The sequence below is a fragment of the Tupaia chinensis genome, unplaced genomic scaffold (assembly GCF_000334495.1).
Source record: "Tupaia chinensis unplaced genomic scaffold, TupChi_1.0 Scaffold000074_1, whole genome shotgun sequence".
Classification (NCBI taxonomy): domain Eukaryota; kingdom Metazoa; phylum Chordata; class Mammalia; order Scandentia; family Tupaiidae; genus Tupaia; species Tupaia belangeri.
Genome location: NW_006159534.1, coordinates 6,985,171 through 6,993,198, shown reverse-complemented (window position 1 = coordinate 6,993,198; position 8,028 = coordinate 6,985,171).

Below are 8,028 nucleotides of genomic sequence, written 5' to 3'. Positions count from 1 at the left end.
TGGGGTTGAATATTATATCCCAGAATTTAATCAGGAAAATTGAACCAGAACAGAAGATAAAAGTACATGAGACTGATAGGTTCATGCACCTACCATTTGAACAGAATCCTAACCTGTTTCCTGGCTTTAAGCGAAATTCCTTGGTATTTCTTTGATTTAAGTTAAAACTGGTTTTCTTAGTAGTAATGAGTGAACTCACCATTGAAAGTAGTTAGATTATGTAAGAAATTGTGTGATCAATACAATGAGGGTGGGAAAGGAATGGAAGCCAATTGTAGAAACCAGAGATAGTGTGAGAAGAGGGTGGGAAAGGACAGAGGGTCAGCAAGAGGGGTAAAAAACATTCTAGGAATTAGAAATGGAACATTTTTGATGATAATATGCATGATTAAGTCACTATGCAATATATTCTGGATGGGAAATCACATTTTGTGTGCTGTGATGATGCAGTTTCAGGAAAAAAAAACATATATCTATTCAATAACTGCAGTAGGATATGTAGCCCCAGCTAGGTGCTAATTTATAGGATGCGTAAAGTTAGACTCGTGTTCACGGAATTGTGTGTGTCACCTGTGTTTGCTAGGAGGGTATTTGGATTGATTAAGGTCTTTGGTGATTCAATAAAATGTGGGGGAAAAACAGTATAGAAAGCAAACATAGATAATGGAGACAGTGAGGGAGGAGAGTGGGAGGTGGTAGAGGGTAAGAGATAGGGAATCAAGGATGGGGGAAAAAAAGCAAAACATACAGAAAACAAGAAATGGAAAATTATTTGCTGACAATAACATGTTTGTTGATGTGCTTGATTGAGACAATATACAGTGTACCCTGGATGGAAAAATCTCATTTTGTATGCTGTAATGATGTACAGTGAATGAATGCAAACAAATAAATTTAAAAAAAGAATATTAATATTTACAATATTTCATTAAGTGAAATAAGTTACAAAACTGTACACACAATGCTACCCTAGGTTCTTTTTTTTTGTCAGAGAGAGTTTTCTCTTTTTTTTTGCTGTTGGGTGTGTACACTTGTTGGAAAGGCAGAGAGAGACAGAGACAGAAGGTGAGAAATTACCCCCCAGGAAGGATGGCCATGCCACAATCCCTTCTCCAGTCTTCTCTTGGGGTTCTGGGTACACACTCATACATGACTGGCCTGAGTTTTAAGTGCTGGGTCTGGGACTTGAACTGTGATCGACTACATGGATTGTAACCATTCCGCCATCTGCTGGTCCCAACTATCCTAAGTTCTTAAGTATATATTTAAGAAGGAATCTGGACTCCACAAAAGAGGCTTTTATTAGAGCATTGGAATTAATAGCAATGTGATTAAATGCAGAATATAGTTGCTATGAAAGCAGATACGGTTAGAAAAATCAGAAGATCCGTCTAAGCATTTGATTAAATATTAGAGAATTTTAAATATTTTAATTGAAGAATGAAGAAACAAAAGCTAAATGGCAATACTTGATGATTGAATTTAATAGGAGAAGAGAACCTACCTTGTATCTGAGTGAATATATATTTCTTTAAGGCTCACTCCAAATATTTATTTATATTAAGCAAAATGGCTATGGAGAAAATAGGAAAGTTCACATTTAAGCTTTTCATTGTTAAGCCCTATTTCTGATTATTTCAGTCACATCTGGAGTAAGTTTATGCTTGAGGGAGGCTGCCAGATGCGAGGATTCAGCACTTACTCGGTAATATCAGCTATGACAACGAGTGGGATGCCAAGAGAGAAATCATCAGTCTCTTTAGCATCGACTTGTATTTACAGCAAGTATCTCATCCAAATTTCCTTTCAGAAATGATGAAAACTCCTGGTGAATGGCGAGGACAGGAGATAGGAAGCCTGGACAGAAACACGGGCCTTTAGCAAGAGATGGCCTGTTTACTAAACCAGGCCTCACAGCAGGCGACCTTGCCAGTCGACCCGTCTTTCTCATAATAAAACACGGAAGGACCAAATCATTCCCAATTTTAAAAGTAGATTGGTTAACATTTTAGCTGAGCTTCTGGGAAAGCTATTTCCTCTCTCCTCTGACCTCCCCCTTAAGCAGGGCATGAATTCGAAACCTGCTGGCCAAGTTTCTAGGATAAACAAGACTTCGTGGCTCTAGAATGAGCCCTGTCTTGAAAGCTGATTTAGTTTGGAAATGGGGCTGAAGGGAAAGGAAAGGGAGTTCTTAAAGGAATATGGACTTTAAACAATAAACAGCAAGTTTCAAAATGCCTGGATTTTGTTCCTGGCACCAGTATTTCACCAGACAACTTTAGGCACAGACAATCCCAAGCCAGCTTGGCTAAACCTAGGGTTGGCTCTTGACCAGAGGAAGGCTCAAGTGTAAAAGTGATCGGGAAGAAGGACGCAGGCTATGTTTACGGAGATTGGTCTAGGAAGACAACATAAGCTGGGAAAAGCGGGATAAAGTAAACTTTTGGGAAAGCATGGTCTTTTATTTAGGGAAGCCAGGAGAGAAAAAATGGCACTAATTGAAGGAATGTTACAGAATAAGGAAAACACTCCATTGAATAAATTAGATTTTTAAAAATATGAGGTTAAGTAACAGAAACAAAAGAAAATAAGATAGTGACTGACTTTCTGTTCCTTTTTTTTTGAGAGGTTTTCGCTATAGGGCGCGTGCGCTCGTCAGACAGAGAGAGACATAGAGACAGAAAGCGAGAAATCACCCTCCAGGGGGGATGGTGACACCGCAGTCCCTTCTCCATTCCCCTCTCAGGATCTTGGGCACGCACGCACACGCGCCCGGTGTGAGTTTTAAGTCACTGGGTCCAGGACGCGAACCGCGGTCCCGTGGGAATGCAGCGACATAGCCATTACGCTAACTGCTGGTTCCCTGTTCCTTTTATTTGTTTGAAATTGATGATTTTTAAGCTTTTCTTTTAAATCCACTTCTACAAGGTCCATGAAGTCCCTCAACTTAAGTAAGATGCAATAGAAGTTCACCCTAAAGGATGGTAAACAGGTTCACTTAGTGCTTGCCAGCAAGATGGAAGGCTAAAGGGGAAAAGTTGCAAAACAATGGTATTTTCTTATAAAATAAGTTTCTTTATAAAAGAAGCCATTGTTCACTGAACTAGTAACTTTTTTTTTTTTCATTAAAAAAATTACAACTTAAAAAAAATCATTAGGGCCATCATGTGACTTGGTGGTTAAGGAACTATACATGGCCGACTAAGTGCTGAATCCTGGACCTGCGGCTTGAAAATTACACCAGGTGCATGTGAGTGACCAAAACCCTGAGAGGATAATGGAGAAGGAAATCCCAGAAGAAGAATGGAGAAGGGATTGTGGCATGGCCATCCCCCTGGGGAATAACTTCTCACTTTCCCTCTCTATCTCTGCGGAGTGCACCCATCTTGTGGCAAAAACCTTAAAAAAAATTATTACAGGGTGTGTGCACTCATGGGGTGGGTGTTGGGGTGGGAAGAAGGTGAGAAAGCATTCCCTCCAGAGAGGTTGGTCATGCTGCAATCCCTTCTACTCCATTCTCCTCTCAGGATTTTGGGTACGCCTGCACACACACACACACACACTCCTGGCATAATTTTTGAGCCAACTGAGTCTGGGATTCATACTATGGTTGGTCATGTGGGAATCCAGCATCTTAACTATCATGCCACCTGCTGGGCCCCAAAGAAAACCTTTTTATATTATTTGTGGGGATACCCTCTTAGGTGAACAATTTTTATCAAAATCCTTCAAAATATACATACCAGGGACCAGCAGGTGGCATGGTGGTTAAGGCACTGGACATGCCCACGGTTCGAGTCTTGGACCTGGTGGCTAACGAGTGGGATGCCAAGAGAGAAATCATCAGTCTCTTTAGCATCGACTTGTATTTACAGCAAGTATCTCATCCAAATTTCCTTTCAGAAATGATGAAAACTCCTGGTGAATGGCGAGGACAGGAGATAGGAAGCCTGGACAGAAACACGGGCCTTTAGCAAGAGATGGCCTGTTTACTAAACCAGGCCTCACAGCAGGCGACCTTGCCAGTCGACCCGTCTTTCTCATAATAAAACACGGAAGGACCAAATCATTCCCAATTTTAAAAGTAGATTGGTTAACATTTTAGCTGAGCTTCTGGGAAAGCTATTTCCTCTCTCCTCTGACCTCCCCCTTAAGCAGGGCATGAATTCGAAACCTGCTGGCCAAGTTTCTAGGATAAACAAGACTTCGTGGCTCTAGAATGAGCCCTGTCTTGAAAGCTGATTTAGTTTGGAAATGGGGCTGAAGGGAAAGGAAAGGGAGTTCTTAAAGGAATATGGACTTTAAACAATAAACAGCAAGTTTCAAAATGCCTGGATTTTGTTCCTGGCACCAGTATTTCACCAGACAACTTTAGGCACAGACAATCCCAAGCCAGCTTGGCTAAACCTAGGGTTGGCTCTTGACCAGAGGAAGGCTCAAGTGTAAAAGTGATCGGGAAGAAGGACGCAGGCTATGTTTACGGAGATTGGTCTAGGAAGACAACATAAGCTGGGAAAAGCGGGATAAAGTAAACTTTTGGGAAAGCATGGTCTTTTATTTAGGGAAGCCAGGAGAGAAAAAATGGCACTAATTGAAGGAATGTTACAGAATAAGGAAAACACTCCATTGAATAAATTAGATTTTTAAAAATATGAGGTTAAGTAACAGAAACAAAAGAAAATAAGATAGTGACTGACTTTCTGTTCCTTTTTTTTTGAGAGGTTTTCGCTATAGGGCGCGTGCGCTCGTCAGACAGAGAGAGACATAGAGACAGAAAGCGAGAAATCACCCTCCAGGGGGGATGGTGACACCGCAGTCCCTTCTCCATTCCCCTCTCAGGATCTTGGGCACGCACGCACACGCGCCCGGCGTGAGTTTTAAGTCACTGGGTCCAGGACGCGAACCGCGGTCCCGTGGGAGTGCAGCGACATAGCCATTACGCTAACTGCTGGTTCCCTGTTCCTTTTATTTGTTTGAAATTGATGATTTTTAAGCTTTTCTTTTAAATCCACTTCTACAAGGTCCATGAAGTCCCTCAACTTAAGTAAGATGCAATAGAAGTTCACCCTAAAGGATGGTAAACAGGTTCACTTAGTGCTTGCCAGCAAGATGGAAGGCTAAAGGGGAAAAGTTGCAAAACAATGGTTTTTTCTTAAAAAATAAGTTTTTTTAAAAAAGAAGCCATTGTTCACTGAACTAGTAACTTTTTTTTTTTTCTTAAAAAAAATTACAACTTAAAAAAAATCATTAGGGCCATCATGTGACTTGGTGGTTAAGGAACTATACATGGCCGACTAAGTGCTGAATCCTGGACCTGCGGCTTGAAAATTACACCAGGTGCATGTGAGTGACCAAAACCCTGAGAGGATAATGGAGAAGGAAATCCCAGAAGAAGAATGGAGAAGGGATTGTGGCATGGCCATCCCCCTGGGGAATAACTTCTCACTTTCCCTCTCTATCTCTGCGGAGTGCACCCATCTTGTGGCAAAAACCTTAAAAAAAATTATTACAGGGTGTGTGCACTCATGGGGTGGGTGTTGGGGTGGGAAGAAGGTGAGAAAGCATTCCCTCCAGAGAGGTTGGTCATGCTGCAATCCCTTCTCCTCCATTTCTCCCTCCTTAAGGAATTTTGGGCATGAATACAGACATGACTGGACATGACCTGCATGTTTTTTAAGCCACAAGTCCAAGACTTGAACTGTGCAGTTGGCCATGCAGGATCCAGCCACTTTAACCACCACACTGATGGCTGGTCCGAGAAAATTATATTTTTCCTAATGAGAAAAGATCTAGTTTTTTGGGACCAGCAGTTGGACTAATGGCTGTGTTGTTGGACTCCCACGTGGTCAACTGCGGTTTGAGTCCCAGATCCGGTGACTTAAACTCACACTGGGCGCATGTGCGTGCGTGCCCAAGATCCCAAGAGGAGAATGGAAGAGAAGGGATTACGATGTGGCCATCCCTCCTGGGTGGGGTGAGTTCTCGCTTTCTGTCTCTCTCTGGAGAGTCCACGTGCCCCATAGCAAAAACCTCTCCCTCTCCCCCCAAAAATAAGATCTAGGTTTTTCGCTTTTTCCTTTTATGAAGATAAAAAGTACTTTGACTTCTAGTTGTTTCAAATAAGTTGACACATTGTTCTGATGATTGCAACAAGGTATGAAAACTAATGGTTTTAAAGACTCTATAATTGATGTAAAAGAGTCAATGGGGGGCCAGCAGGTGTTGTGGTAGTTAAGGTACTGGACTCCCACTCCCAATGCAGTTCTAGTCCTGGATCTGGTAGCTTGCTGTCTCATTTTCCCTCTCTTTCTCTCATTCTGTCACTCTCTGGTGAGCACACATGCCCTACCACAAATTAAATAATAATAGTAATAATAAATTAAATAAATAATTATTTGAGAAAAATTATTTAAAAAAGAGTCATTGGTAACCTAAGCTTTTCTTAGTGGTGCATTGTTTCTAATCCCTGTAAAAGATTCATTTATCTGGGTTTATCAACCTCAGCACTCTTGACATTCTGGGCGAGAAAAAAATTTTAATTTTTTTGTTTTATTTTGTTCATTTATTTATTTATTTATCTCCCAGAAGGAACGTGTGTGTGTTTCGTGATGGGTGAGGGAGCGGCCCCCTTTCCGGCCGCGATCCGGCTCCCAGGGCGAAGGGCTCTCGGCACCAGACTCCTCTGCGCCCAATGGCCGGTGGGCGGGGAGAGTTCGTTCTTTGAAGAGGAGGGTTCTGTGCATCCAGGACACTTAGGGCCTCCCCCAACTAGATACCGATAGCAGCATTTCTCAGTAATGAGAATGAAAGAAGTTTCCAGACCAGGATTTGACAAACGCCCTCTGCGGGGTGGCCCGGGCAAACCCGTTGGGAACCACTGGTTTGTCTTCCTGATAAGCTACTTAAGGTTTACATTCTGATCACAGCAGACATATAGCAAGCTCATTTGTTTAATTCCTATCCGCCACAGCGGAGCGTTTGTGACGAAGTAGCTGGTGTCTCCCGGCACTGCCTCAGCACCTACACATATTAGTGACCATTAGGATGAGTGTGGAAAGAAGTGGGGACAGGTGAGTGGGGAAGAGGGACAAGGAGAGCGAGGAGATGCGGAGGACAGGCAGGGGCCGCCCTTTCCAGCCTGTCTCTGAACTTCAGGAAGGAGACAGAGAATGGTGGAGTGGCCAGGTGGGAATAAAAGGATTTGATGGGTTTTCCTCAAAATACTGAGTTTCCTTGTTACAAAGACTAATGCTCATCTCCCTTTTGCACAGGGCATGTTTTAGTATCAGTTAATACTGACCTGGCTTTGTGAAAAATGTACATCTATCAAAGGAGTAGGATGTATTTCCAAGAAAGCAGATGTTTTGTTTACTCACTCAGAGCTTTAAACTTCCTCAGGTTACATTTAGCTGTCCCAAATCCCATTTCACATGTAGATGTAACAAATACTTGAGAAATACTTGAGTGGGCCCTGGAGACATGCTATGCAGGGTGGCATGCAGTTCTGTTACCTTTACTGCAGAGACTGCTAGCGAGGGCCTAGGAAGGTCAATACTGCCCCCTATTGGAAGGGCTGATCTGAGATTTAGGAGACACGGGGAGCTGTCCAGGAATACCGCGAGTCACTATTACGGGAGCCCGGGTCTTCTGTCACCGCAAAGCTGCCCTTCATGAACCTAGGTGCTTAAAACTGAAGTCAAGCAGGGCCACCAGGTGGTGTAGTGGTTAAGAGACCACATGGTTGGCTGTGGTTGATTCTGGTTCAAGTCCCAGACCTGCTGGTTTGTTTTCTCAAATTCTCTCTCTGGCTCTCTGGCTCGTGAGCACACATGCCCTATAACAAATTTAAAATAATAATAACAAAATTAAATAAATAAAAAATAAAACTGAGTACAAGCAAGTTACACAGCTCCTAAGAGATAGACGGCCCATGGCTGATGGTGGTTTTTCTCATCTTCTTTTGTCTGTCTTCTCTCATCCCTATCCCCTCTTCCTTAGGTCTGTTAAGAATACCTTGCTGGGTTCAGC